Source organism: Podarcis melisellensis, assembly GCF_964234715.1.
Source record: "Podarcis melisellensis genome assembly, chromosome: 2".
Taxonomy (NCBI): Eukaryota; Metazoa; Chordata; class Lepidosauria; order Squamata; family Lacertidae; genus Podarcis; species Podarcis melisellensis.
In genome coordinates, this window is record NC_138529.1 from 16843083 (window position 1) to 16857508 (window position 14426).

Consider the following 14426-nt stretch of genomic DNA (forward strand, 5'->3'; position numbering starts at 1 on the left):
TCAGCAGTTTGAATCCCCGCGACGGTTTGAGCTCCCGTTGCTCAGTCCCTGCTCCTGCTAACCTAGCAGTTCGGAAGCACGTCAGTGTGCAAGTAGATAAATAGGTACCGCTCTGGCGGGAAGGTAAATGGCGTTTCCGTGTGCTGCTCTGGTTCGCCAGAAGCGGCTTAGTCATGCTGGCCACATGACCCGGAAGCTGTACGCCGGCTCCCTCGGCCAATAAAGCAGGATGAGCGCTGCAACCCCAGAGTTGGTCACGACTGGACCTAATGGTCAGGGGTCTCTTTACCTTTACCTTTTACACATACACTGGTAACACTCCCCCCCCCCAAAAAAAAGGCTTGATGAAATAGTATTTTATTGCTGCAAAGCTGTGTGTTTGTAGTCTTCAGGTGTGAAAAAGACAAAGGAGCTCAGGGAACTGAAACTGGGACCTCTACAGTGCTTGGTACAAAATCTGGATATTAAAATAAATGAAGGAATTGAGAGCTCCCAATGCATTGCAGCGGGTGGACAGACCTAAGTAATCTTGGTTCCTTGGATTGGGGTGATTATAAAATCCCCATTTGATTATAGTCAACCTTACTTTGATACAAATTCACTTGGGGGCACAGCCCTAGCTGCTTTTAAATGTGGTGTGTTTATGCATTAATTACTACTGGGAAACAGCAATGAGCTTTTCACAGGGAACATTAATTTTCAGTTCTGGCAATTTCACTCGACTCACCTCTGCTCTTAACAGCCTGGCATGGTGGGTGTCTGCTGATAAAAAGAAAGCAAATGGAACTGGGAGACGGTGGAAGGGATTATGTTTTAAGTGGACATTAAATGAGGGATGGATTTCATCTTTTAAAATATGCACTCATTCTAATTTAGGAGTGGCAGGAACAGTGGAAGATGCAGTAATAGTTTCCTTTATTTGGGATACTTGCCCTACCTGGGAATGCCAGGAATTGGACTGTGGACCTTTTGCATGCATAACATGTGTTCTGTCACTGAGGTATAGGCAACAGTAGCAGCAAAGCAATCTATCCTGATCTGTCTGACTGTTAACAGCAAATGCTGAACTCAGTCATGTTTAACTAGAAATCAACAACTTCCTCAAGTGGGGGGGGGGGGAGAGGTAGAAAGATACTTAAATATTTGATGTTTTCCACTTCGACAAAGGTCCTATAATCTCTGAAATGTATTCCACTATATATTCAGATTCAAAAGCAATGATGCAATGAGCCAAAATGTACTGCAGCAATTTTGAACTCTGGGAGCCTGTAGCTAAAGATTCTAAATTACCTATCCAAATTTGATCAAGTTATGCGGTGTTGAGTAGATATTGCATTAATCATTGTCTGGATAAAACTAACTCTCCAGCAGAGACGACAAAATGAAAGGAAATGAGTTGTGAACGGCAAAGTTACAGAACTGACACAGGGTTAAAAAGAAATGGAGGAGAACAGACATTTTGTGCTATATAGTGAAGGTGGGGGAAAAGGAAAAATGGCTTTGGTTGCCCTTCCAAAGGATGCATACTTGGACCACTTATAAAGGCCATCTCCAACTCCTCAAAAGATTTCATCAATGGTGTCTCTGACAATCTTTACACATCACTTGGGAAGACAGGCGAACTCATGCCAGTGTACTGGAAGAAGCAAAGATCCCTAGAGTTAAAGCAATGATTCTTCAACATCAATTTCGTTGGACTGGCCATGTTGTGCAGATGCCTGATTATTGTCTTCCAAAGCAACAGAAGAGGTTTAAAGACTCTCTCAAGGCATATCTAAAAAAAGGTAGTATAAACACCAACAACTGGGAAACATTGGCCTGCGAGCGCTCTATTTGGGGAACAGACTTTACCAAAGGTGTCATGGGCTTTGAAGACACTCAAACTTAGGACGAAAGGGAGAAACGTGCTAAGAGGAAGGCACATTTGGCAAACCCTCACTGTGATCAGCTCCTGCCTGGAAACCTCTGTCGCCAGTGTGGAAGGATGTGTGGATCCAGAATTGGCCTCCATAGTCACTTATGGACTCACTGTTAAAACCGTGTTTATGGAAGAGAATCTTACTTGGCTATGAGTGATCACCGAAGAAGAAGAAGACATGGAGTAGTCAAGACCACGTACGTGAAGCCTTTCCACAGAGGAATGTAAACCCCTCCAATCACATGGGAAATGCATGTGTGGGAGGTTTAATCCAGATTTGCGGGCAGGGGAGGAAGGGAAAATCCACTCCCATAACATAGTGGTACCTCGGGTTAAGTATTTGATTTGTTCTGGAGGTCCGTTCTTAACCTGAAACTGTTCTTAACCCAAAGACCACTTTAGCTAATGGGGCCTCCTGCTACTGCCACGCTGCCAGAGCATGATTTCTGTTCTCAACCTGAAGCAAAGTTCTTAACCCGAGGTAATATTTCTGGGTTAGCGGAATCTGTAACCTGAAGCGTATGTAACCTGAAGCGTATGTAACTTGAGGTACCACTGTAGTATCAGGTAGTCTCCAAAGGTTAGTACCTCTTACAGACTTCTCACCCAATGATAACCAGAAGTGCAATGTTTGTCATGGATAGAGCACGCAATGAGGTGCAGATCCTAACAATTCTTCAAATTTATTTTCAGCCAAGAAAAATGATGTCTGCTTTGTGTTACTTTAATTATCTCTCCTTTCGTCGTATTTTAATTGTTTTCATTTCTATATTTTTACATTGTTTTAACTCATTGTGCCTGCTTGTGGAGAGCAACAGAATATAAATGCTATTACGGATATATATAAGCAAACAAACCATGGGAATGAACTGATGCACAGTCAGGCATACCTTTATACAACAGAAGAAATGGCTGGAATGTTATCTTAAAATACTAGAAGAGGAAAGATTATCTGACGAAGTTAAGAGAGGCCTCTTAACACCAAGAGCTTGATAAGCTTTTATATATGGATTTCTTTAATCTAGATTTGGATGTTTTTATTTCCATAGGGAGGTATTAAAGTTGGTAAGTATGAAGCAAAGGAGCGCTTATTTTGTATAGCGAAACAATTTCCCCCTGTATTCTGTAATGAAGCAATAATAATCAAGGCACATTAAATGACTGCTTGGAAAAGTTCACTGGCCTGGGCCATTAAACCTAGTATGATTATTAATTTCCCAGAGGACGCCTTGCACTGATGAGGTCATTAATGCTGTTCTGAACTACAGAAAGAATAAACATCTAAGATACATAAATGTCGTATTCTGCATGTGCCACAAGGATATGCTTATTCACAGGTCCCAACATGGATACCAGTTCAGCTTTTGGAAGCTTTGTACTACTATTCGAAATATTTTCTTATGGATAATAATATTTTAAAATCTAATTGAATATATTTAAACAAAGCTACAAGTGTGTTCGCCTGCCAACCCAGCAGCTCGAAAGCACGTCAAAGTGCAAGTAGATAAATAGGTACCACTTCGGCGGGAAGGTAAATGGCATTTCCGTGCACTGCTCTGGTTTGCCGGAAGTGGCTTAGTCATGCTGGCCACATGACCCAGAAGCTGTACGCTGGCTCCCTCGGCCAGTAAAGCGAGATGAGCACCGCAACCCAGAGTCGGCCACGACTGGACCTAATGGTCAGCGGTCCCTTTACCTTTACCTTACAAGTGTGTTAATCACCAACTGGACTGGCTTTAGAAAAGAGTTTTACAAATTCATGGAGGATAAAACTACCTATGGCTATTAGCCACAATTACTATGTTCTACCAGCAGGACGCACGTGGCGCAGTGGTCTAAACCACTGAGCCTCTTGGGTTTGCTGATCGGGAGGTTGGTGGTTTGAATCCGCCGACAGGGTGTGCTCCCCTTGCCCCAGCTCCTGCCAACCTAGCAGTTCGAAAGCACGCCAGTGCAAGTAGATAAATAGGTACTGCTGTGGCAGGAAGATAAACTGTGTTTCTGTGTGCTGTGGTTTCCGTCACGGTGTCCTGTTGTGCCAGAAGCAGTTTAGTCATGCTGGCCACATGACCTAGAAAGCTGTCTGTGGACAAATGCCAGCTCCTTTGGCCTGAAAGTGAGATGAGCACCGCAACCCCATAGTTGCCTTTGACTGGACTTAACCAGGATCTGGTGCTCTCTAGATGTTGCTGCACCCATAGTCCTTGACCAAAGGCCATGCTGGCTGAACTTGCTGAAGGGAAGTCATCGACATCTAGAGCAGCGGTTCTCAACCTGTGGGTCTCCAGATGTTGTTGGACTACAAATCCCATCATCCCTGAGCTCTGGCCTTGCTAGCTAGGGGTGATGGGAGTTGTAGTCCAACAACATCTGGGGACCCACAAGTTGAGAAAGGCTCATCTAGAGGGTCACAGTGTGGTGTAGTGGTTAAGAGCGGTAGACTTGTAATCTGGTGAACTGGGTTCGCATCTCCGCTCCTCCACATGCAGCTGCTGGGTGACCTTGGGCCAGTCACACTTCTTTGAAGTCTCTCAGCCCCACTCACCTCACAGAGTGTTTGTTGTGGGGGAGGTAGGGAAAGGAGAATGTTAGCCGCTTTGAGACTCCTTCGGGTAATGAAAAAGCGGGATATCAAATCCAAACTCCTCCTCCTCCTCCTCCTCTTCTTCCTCTTCTTCTTCCCCCAGATTAAATATATGACACCATTTCTTATGTTGGACATGCATATACCTCGGTCTGCTACTATTTATCTAGCAAATCCCCTTTGGCTTTTTTGTTTCATTGTTTATTTTTGGAGTGGAGAATCAAATGAAAAATAGCACACTAAAAAGAAAACACAAAAATCCTTTTTTTAAATTTCTCCTCTTTGATTCACTTATTTTCCTGACTTCCTCACATCTCCCTTTTTTGTATCCCTTTTAAAAATTATTTCAGCAAATTCATATCCAATTAATTTATCTATTATCAATCCAATCTTATTTTTAACCTTGTTGCTAGAACTCCTTCAGCTCATTTCAATGTCATCAACATTCAGAAATTTTACAATGTTTCTGTAGATAAATTTTAAATTTCCTCCAATCTTCTTCCACCAACTCTTCTCCCTGGTCTCGGATTCTGCCCGTCATTCCACCATTTCCATGTAGTCCATTACTTGCATCTGCTATTCTTCCAGTGTGGGTAGGTCTTGTGTCTTCCAATGCTTTGCAATAAGTATTCTTGCTGCTGCTGTAGCGTACATAAAGAAAGTTCTATCCTTCTTTGGCACCAATTGGTCGACTATGCCCAGGAGATACTCTGATATTTTTAAATGCATTAAGTGTGTTGTGCTAGTATTCTTTGAGAGAAACATCATAAGGATTCGAACCAAGAGCTTCAAGTTACAAGGAAAATTTCCACTAAACATCAGGAAAAAAACTTTTTGACATTAAGAGCTGTTCAGCAGTGGAACAGTCTTCCTCTGGAGGTTGCAGACTCTCCTTCTTTGGAGGTTTTAAAGCAGAGGTTGGATGGCTGTCTGTCAAATCCACAACTAGTACATTAGACACTGAGTGGTAGTGGAATGTTATTGAAAAGAGTGTGTGAATTAGCCTTTCTCTCAAGTTGGTGTCCTTTGTTTTTTATCTGTCTAGATATGCAAATATAATTACCAAGAAGCAAGCTCCAGTAGCGTATCAAATCACATTTTATACTAATAGCACCATCAAATACCACTCATTTTTGGCAGATAACAACCAAAAAAATGCAATTAGCACATTAAAGTTCTGAAATACAGCATAGGCTGCCTGCAACTGCCTTTGAAATACAGATATGTTTCTGCTTTAATCCCGGAAAGGAAACCTTGGCTTTTAATTTCCATAGAAATTAGATTCTCATCCAGGTGGCAGCCTCACCTCTCAATTTCTAATGATAGAGGAGGAAAGGGTTCTCTCCCATTTAGTGAAAGTTTAACTGAATTCAAAAGCGATTCTTCATACTGTGTCTGCAAATGAGTGGTTCTGGGCTGCTCTTCCTCCTCACTAACCTTCTTTCTTTCTGCATTTGCTTTGGAGCACCTTCCTTCTTTGACCTTCCAGGGAACAGATTTTGAGAATAATCTCTCTCCCCCCCTCTTCCAAATAAGATGGATGAGTGCCACCAACCTTTGACGGAGACCTTCTGGCTTTCTCCTTCCACAAGGGTTTGTCAGCATCACTCCTCTCCAGTTCCCAGAGTGCCTCCCCCCGGCTCCTTCTAAGGTTTGATTTCTTATTCAAAATACATCAATTTCTAGCTCAGATCTGGATTACGATACGCTACATCTATGGTTCCTGGTTAGAATTTCATTTCTATGGAGATGAGATTGGACTCTGTAGCCAGGAATAAAACACACTAATGCATTTGTTCTTTCAAGGACTACAGGACGCTGGAACTCTCTTGCTGTGAGTCAAGATTTTAGCACACTCATGTGTACTGCGTGTGCTACTACTGCAGATGGGAACAAACTGCTTGTGTGATTCCTAGTCTTCATTGACTGTGTAGTAATTAAACAGAGATGGCTATTTTAATTTCCTTTTAGCCTTTACCCTTCGTTCTTCCTCCTCCTCTCCATTTCAGTGTTTGCCATATGCATTTAGGGGCAAGGCTTAATAGGAAAGAGATACCTCTGAATTCTGGATCACTTGATTGATATTCAGTGATGCTACAGGACTCATTGCAAGGCCAGCTTTCATTTTTTTTCTGTTTTATCATCTTCTTTTCATCCTGGTACATTTTTTTTCACATTGAGGGGAGATAATCTGTTTACAGTGAGAAGATTCCTTCTAACAGAAGTTTCAGTGTGCTGAAGCACAGCTAGCTTTGTTGCTGGTCCCCCATAACATGAATATACAGCTGCAAACAATTAACAAATTGAACAGAACAGGGAAACAGTGCAAATTCCTTGCATATAAAAGAAGAAGTCAATTTCCAGCTGCAGCCATTGCTTTGACAGCTATGTAATTATGTGGGCCATGAATTACATTTGGTAATAATTTTATTCACTGAAAAATAGCTGTGTAATAAAGCTATTTTTCTTATTATTAGAACGGGACACATAATGGTGAACTGTTCACTTGTATATGGGTGGTTAACATGGTCACCTCCAGATGTTGTGGACTTCATCAGTCTCAGTCAGTATGGCCAATGGTCAGAGATTGTGGCGGCTGGAGTCCAAACCATACGCTGGGCACGATGTTAACTACCGGTACCTCTCCATTGGGGAAGTAAACAGTGGGAAAGAGACCATGACTACCCATCCAGCTTCGGAGAGACAGTGATAAATTGTTCACTAGGCTCTGTTGCTCTTCATCAGGCTTCTGATGGAATGGGAAAAACCTGGTGAACATCAAGGAAACCAACATCACTTTTGTAAACCACTGAACTCTGAATGAATAACGCCACCTGCCAAACTTGGGCATGGCTCTCATTTCCTTAACAGCTCCAAATAAAGGAGACATCAACTCACTACCTATTGGGTGTCATGGGCCGTGCTGAGGAGGGCTGCACTGAGGAAGAATGGTGGGAGCTACCCCCTCCCCCTGCTCCTGCTCCTGAATCTTCCCAGGAACAGGAGGACAGTATAGATTTGGAACAGTGGTTTCCAGAAGGGCATAGTTCAGAAGGCAGAAGCTAGGAAATACTGGATGGGCAACAGCTAGCAGAAGAAACACTGGAAGAGTTGTCATCAGCATACTGATGCTCTGTGACGGAAGTTATGGTAACCTTACTCTTTGCTTTCAGCCTACTCAGATTAAAGAGCTTTCTATCTTTCGATATATCATTTCTACTCTGTTGGGGAGTTTCCCTTTGACAAAGTATAGGATCATGGCAATGAAAATAATAAATAGATTTGGAGCGATAACACTGCCCTATTTAACACCTGATCCCACTGTGAATGTTTCACTTTGAGAGCCATTGTTAACTGTGATTATTGCTGTCATATTATCATGGAGGAGCCGAAGGATGTTCACAAATTTATCTGAGCAGCCAATTTTCAGAAAGACAGTCCACATGGCATTAGGATTTACAGTGCCAAAGGTCCCACCTATTTTCCATCTGGCCCATAGCCTTTGTTTTCTTAGTAGCTCATCTCCTTAGGCATTTACTCATCAGGAAACTTTTCTGGATAATTTAGTTTTTAACACTTTCTAGATCCAGGGATTAAGTGTCTGGTACCCACTAACTCATAACACAGGAGAGCCAAGCACCCACAAATTCTTATCACTATATGAATCCCACAAAAAAGACCTTCTAAAGACATAAGTGGGAATCAAGAGAACAGGCTCTTTGTACTGGAGTTTGTAGCTAAGCCATAGGACTGCATTCTAGTCTGAATTCCTGAAAATACCAGGAAGACTGCCAGTTGTTATAGTGCTTTCCTAAGAGTTATGGTACTTAGAAAAAGAGAGAGTTCTTATTTTGTTATTCAATTGAAACATATTATTATGACTTTGCAAATTGACTCATGTCACATCAACGTACTTTGCCATGATTACCTTAAGCTACTTTCCCCACAGCAAGGGTACTTGTTAAAGCTATTTGGATGGCAATTTGTGGCCTAGTCATCCATTTGGTTTAACAGAACTACGTGCCAGTAAACAGGTTGTCGATCACAGCTCAGCAAAATATATGCACAGGGCGTGGAATGTTGGTGCAGAGGATGAACAGCAAAGACACAGCTATAAAATTGAAGTTGAAGAGATGGCACTTCCATTGGACCACAGTAACTAATTTGTCTACAAAGCATTCTGTTCCAGAGTCTCGAATACTGCTACTATGTTACAGTTACTGTATTATTTTGTAAATCATTGTTTTGATTTTGTTTCTATGTTGTATTTCATAAATGCTGTTTGCTGCCCTGGGCTCAGTGTGAGAAGGGCTTGGACACAAGAAAATAATAAGAATAACGATGATGAAACTAGGCAGAAAATAATAATAACCACAGGATTATGTCTGATTTTAGACATGCTGTAGAATAATTCTGTATGGGCCAGAACATTGTACTCAAACATGATAATAATGAGTATTTTTAATTATTGTTCATTAGTCTGAAAAAAACAGAGGAAGACCCTCCAATTGACCCTATCTTTCAGGGACAGTCCTGGTTTTACAGAAGCCATCCTGGTTTCTGATCTGATCCTGGAATGTCCTGCCTTTATTAGTACATCCCTATTTTCACTGGCAAATTGTTGGAGGGTATGGAGTTATGTGATCACTGCAGATGGTGACAGCAGCCACGAAATTAAGAGACGCCTGCTTCTTGGGAGGAAAGCAATGACAAACCTAGACAGCATCTTAAAAAGTAGAGACATCACCTTGCCAACAAAGGTCCATATAGTAAAGGCTATGGTTTTCCCAGTAGTGATGTATGGAAGTGAGAGCTGGACCATAAAGAAGGCAGATCGCCAAAGAATTGATGCTTTTGAATTATGGTGCTGGAGGAGACTCTTGAGAGTCCCATGGACTGCAAGAAGAACAAACCAATCCATTCTTAAGGAAATCAGCCCTGAGTGCTCATTGGAAGGACAGACTGTGAAGCTGAGGCTCCAATACTTTGGCCACCTCATGAGAAGAGAAGACTCCCTGGAAAAGACCCTTATGTTGGGAAAGATGGAGGGCACAAGGAGAAGGGGACGACAGAGGATGAGATGGTTGGATAGTGTCTTCGAAGCTACAAACATGAGTCTGACCAAACTGCGGGAGGCAGTGGAAGACAGATGTGCCTGGCGTGCTCTGGTCCATGGGGTCACGAAGAGTCGGACACGACTAAACGACTAAACAACAACAACATGGAGTTATGTGACCCCCCAAGCCAAGGAGGTAAGTAACCATACAACCTTTAGAAGATATCTGAAGGCAGCCCCATATAGGGAAGGTTTTTTAAAAAATGTTTCATGTTTTATTATGTTTTATATATATGTTGGAAGCCACTCAGAGTGACTGGGATGCCGAAGCTGATGGGTAGGGTTCTAATAATAATAATAATAGAATATGACGTCCTTATTTTCATTGAAGAGGGTATGTAAAATGTTCAAACTTGCTATGTAGTGAAATATAAATATAAACTGCAGAACCAAAAGAAAACAGCATCTTGATGCAATTGAATGTATGATTGCATCTGGATTATCTTTGTATGGGGTTTTGCATGTGATACTGTGCATTGGTAATGAACCACAAAAGATGAATATCATGCCATGCCATGATGGCTATGTTCTCTCTGTTAGTTTGCATTTCTTAGTGCAGAAAGCATTGATCTGATGTGTAGAGATCTTTCCTATTCTCATTAATTTAAGAGGGTTCTGGAAGCTTCTCTGTGTGAAAGAAACTTCATGATGGTTGGGTTATTCCTTCAGAGAAGCTGAGTACAGCTAGCTTAAACTGGTTCTCTTATCTCTTCTATCAAGGTCATGCTGATTATAATAAGAGGCCAGAAGGAGCCTGGGTTTGGCTTTTCAATTTCTATCTCTTTTCCTTCTGGTGCGGTGTTCTGTACATAGTATGTATATAGTGTTAAGATTTTAGACTTATTATAAGTCATTGTAAGTTTAAGTTAAGTGTGCTGCAACTGGATTTCTTATGGACAGTGCCAATCCTGAATGTGTTGGATTTGTGACCATTATGCTCATTTGCCTTCAGTAGCAGTAAAGCTCTGCTGGATGAAATATGAATTGCCTCTGGTCTCTTTTTGGGGAATCCTGCAACATGTTTAAGTTTTTACCCTGCTAACATTACGCTGGAATCTGCTCTGGATCAAGATTGAATAGAATTCCATGAAACTGCATCAACTGCTGGAGGCAATTTCCCCCTGGATAGTTAGTTGTTGGAAATCACAAATGGAGAGACTGTTGTTGAACTGAAGTTCTGCTTGCTGGCTTCTCATATGACACCATGGGAACTGGATGCTGGGATAAATGAGCCTTTGCTCTAGCAGGGCCTCTCTTATGGTCTGAAACTTGTGGGAGAGGGGTAGAAATCAATGGAGTGGGTCTGCTATATTCCCAGCCTTTTCCTTGAATAACTACCCAAGTCCACCTGGTTACTATATTTGAGACGTAAGTGTATTGTCAACAGGAACCAAAGCACGATGCTAGCAAGAAGTCTACACAACTTAAGTTTTGTTTTCCCCCACATCCTCCTCGCTTGCAAAGATAGTTTTGGTCCCTTAAGCTTTGCCATTTTACAAATAGGTGGTACCTAACTAAACTGAAAACTGTCTTACTTTTGGTTTAGAAGGGGTTCCTGCTGTTACAGCTACCGTATTTTTCTGCACATAAGGCACACCTAGTTTTTTGGGGGGGAAATAAAGAAAAAAATATATCCCCCCCCAGGCGCGAGGCTGTGGCAGGGGAAGTCCGAGCTTCCCCCGACCCCAGCCCCCGGAACAGGCTGCTCTGCGCAAGCCAGGGGAGGGCTCCCGCGGCTTTCGCGGAGCTACCCGAAGCCCCAGCGCAACTGCTGAGTGCACGGGGGCTTCGGGATAAGAGGCAGCTCCACGCAAGCCGGCTCCCTCGGCCAATAAAGCGAGATGAGTGCCGCGACCCCAGAGTTGGTCACGACTGGACCTAATGGTCAGGGGTCCTTTACCTTTACCTTTACCCATCTGGCTGGGTTTCCCCAGCCACTCTGGGCATCTCCCAACAGATTAAAAACAGAATCAAACATCAAACATTAAAAACTTCCCTAAACAGGGCTGCCTAGGCCAGTAAGCTGTTGTGTCCTGGCTGCCTGGCTGCAACGTCACCCACCGGGAAAAGGTGAGAGGACTCCTCCTCCTTTGCAAAGAAATTCCAGAGGGAATTTGGGAGGGAGGGTACAGGGTGTGTGTAGGAGGAGTGGGGAGAGTCCCATTGCACAAGCAAAAATCCTTGCGTTGACAGAATGTGATAGTTGCATCCTAATATAAATATGATATTAAAAGGTGTTATGATTTTAATTCAGTTTCTGATACCTAGATAGCTGCTGCTGGACTTGCAAAAGAGTAAGAAATATTTCAATTTGTAGAAGTAGCATATCTTATTAATAAAGTGCTTGAATGCAGCTGGGCCACACACTTTTCTTCTCAAACTCTGAAATGGCAGTTAATTAACAAAACCCTGTTCCAGAACTCTGCTACCAACATCAATAATGCTGGTGAACAAACAAAGAAATTATCCACTCCATTTCCAACAGTTCTATCTGGCTGAATCACCTCCTGGGAATGCTCTGCCACCAATTAGACCAGTTTCGAAAAGCAATTGAGACTTCACGGTATTGTGGAGGAAGAAAAATGGTTAAAGTAGTTAAAGAGACATGAATTTTAGCTTCAACTTGAGACTGAGATGGGATGGGGAATCAGCAGGTCAAAGATATCTGGCTAATAGCTGTCATATGTATTGCGTGGAGAAGATATACAAATAACTAAACAGCTAGCAATAAGAACCTGCTCGTGATTTGTAGATTACTTAGCAATTTCCATATGAAAATTGTTTGTATGAGCCATCTTGTGAAAATTACGTTTATTTTTATCATTTTGGTTGTTCTTGGTTTTTTTTTTAAAAAAATAATCATTTTCTCTGTTGCAGAAAACATTTGAAAGAAAAACATGGAAGGTAACTTTTAATGACATTTTCCATTTCAGACAAGCAGGATTCCTCTTGGAAACTGATGGTGAAATGGGCATTTTTGAGTCCATTCTTTATCAATAGCTCCAGGCCTAGAGAGTTTTTTGGGTGGGGGGGTGAACAGAAACAGAGAGCTTCCTTTCCCCACCTCCACCTCCTAATTCAATCCCCCAACTTCTCTACCTCTATCTACCAGAGAAAGTTAGCCCTGTTACCTCTCATTGGTGCTCCAATCATAAACCCCTGTAGTAAACTGTAACCAAGAACTCAGCTGGCCTACATAAGCTTCTCCTTCATTTGCATAGCCCTTGGTCCAGTTTCTTGTTCATCTACATATGATGGAATGGTAGAAACTGTGGTGGAATGTTGAGAAGCCTCTTTGCACATTATTTGCATGTCCTGTTCTCATGCTTCCCTTTGATTGCAAAACAAAAAGGGGTTTATGATGAGCCTGTGACATGGTGGATGGATTGCATTTGGCTTGGTGTATCACAAGTTGTGTAAGGCTGTTCTATGAAACCCAGAACACGGTGTGACACAGGCAGAAAACGAATGCATTGTAGAAGTGCATGCAATAGTTCTGAGGAAGAAAGGTAACAAGCTTTCTTCCAGGCTTCGGGGAATCTGATCACTCCCACAGTGGCAGCCAAGAAGCAGATAGACAATAAAAGTTCTTATCAATTAATTTATTCAACATTCACAGCGAGAGACAAAGGAATGCAGTCTCCCCTAAATAATGGTGTTGCTCCAAGTACAGTCCCACCCCCTATAAGATGTTACTCCTGAGTTGGCTAATCTGAGCTTTCTGCTTCTGAGCTCTCTGTTCTAAAACCATCAATGCCTGCCTGGCTCTGGGAGGGGGGGAGGCCCAGGAATGCTTTCCAGAGATACTGCATCTGTCATCTGTCTTTCCCCTGGTGCTTCTTCTTTCTGCTATTTCTCTCCCAGTATTTCCCAGCTTTCCCCCTCTGCAGCCTCTGAACTATGTCCTTCTGCAAACCACTGTTCTAAATCTATACTGCCCTCCTGTTCTCGGGAAGGTTCAGGAGAAGAGGGGGACGGCCCCTGCCATTCCTCCTCAGTCCAGTCTTGTGAAGCACAAAACAAGATTTCTAGCTAATATGACCTGGGGTGGATCTACACACAGAAAATAAATGCTATAAATAAGTCAGAAAATAAATAAATATATCAAAAGAGGGGAAATGCAATGGAAAATAGCAAATAATTTATTTATTTTTTGCTCTCCAACGTTCTCTGGTGTTGTATGTTTATAACACATTCAAAACACTGTTTTTTGACAAATGTAGCTGAGTCCCTGGGCTGAGGATTTTTTCCCTGTCATATTCTGAGCTTCAGCAAAACTCGCTTTATCTACTTTCTCCTCCATTAACAACTTTGTAGAGCACAACTTCATACTATCTTAACAGCTGTCCCTGCTTCAGCTGAGATGGATGGAATGGGTTTGATTAGAATTCTTATTATATAAGTATATGACTGCAGCATTAATGTGCTCATAAATGCCTATTAACTGATGGCTGTGTGTCCAGCAATTAAATTGCTTCATCAATTGTAATTTTAAATGTCCATACTTGTGGCAAACAGGTACATTTTTCTACAGTCAAAACACATTTCATGTTTGGCTGAATCCAAACTGATTGGAAAGAGTTCAGCCTAGAAAATGTCATCAGTACTTTGCCACAACATGTTTATTTTTCTTATATGTCAATATGGAAAGTCTGCTTTGACTTAAGGCTAATTATCATTTATTGTACCATATGTCAGATGTCAGAAGAAAGAACAAGAACATTTGTCACCCATTCCATTGAGTCTCATGGCGCAAATATTTTGTTTTAATGTGAGCAAACTAAGCGGACTTGAGAGAAGATAACAGG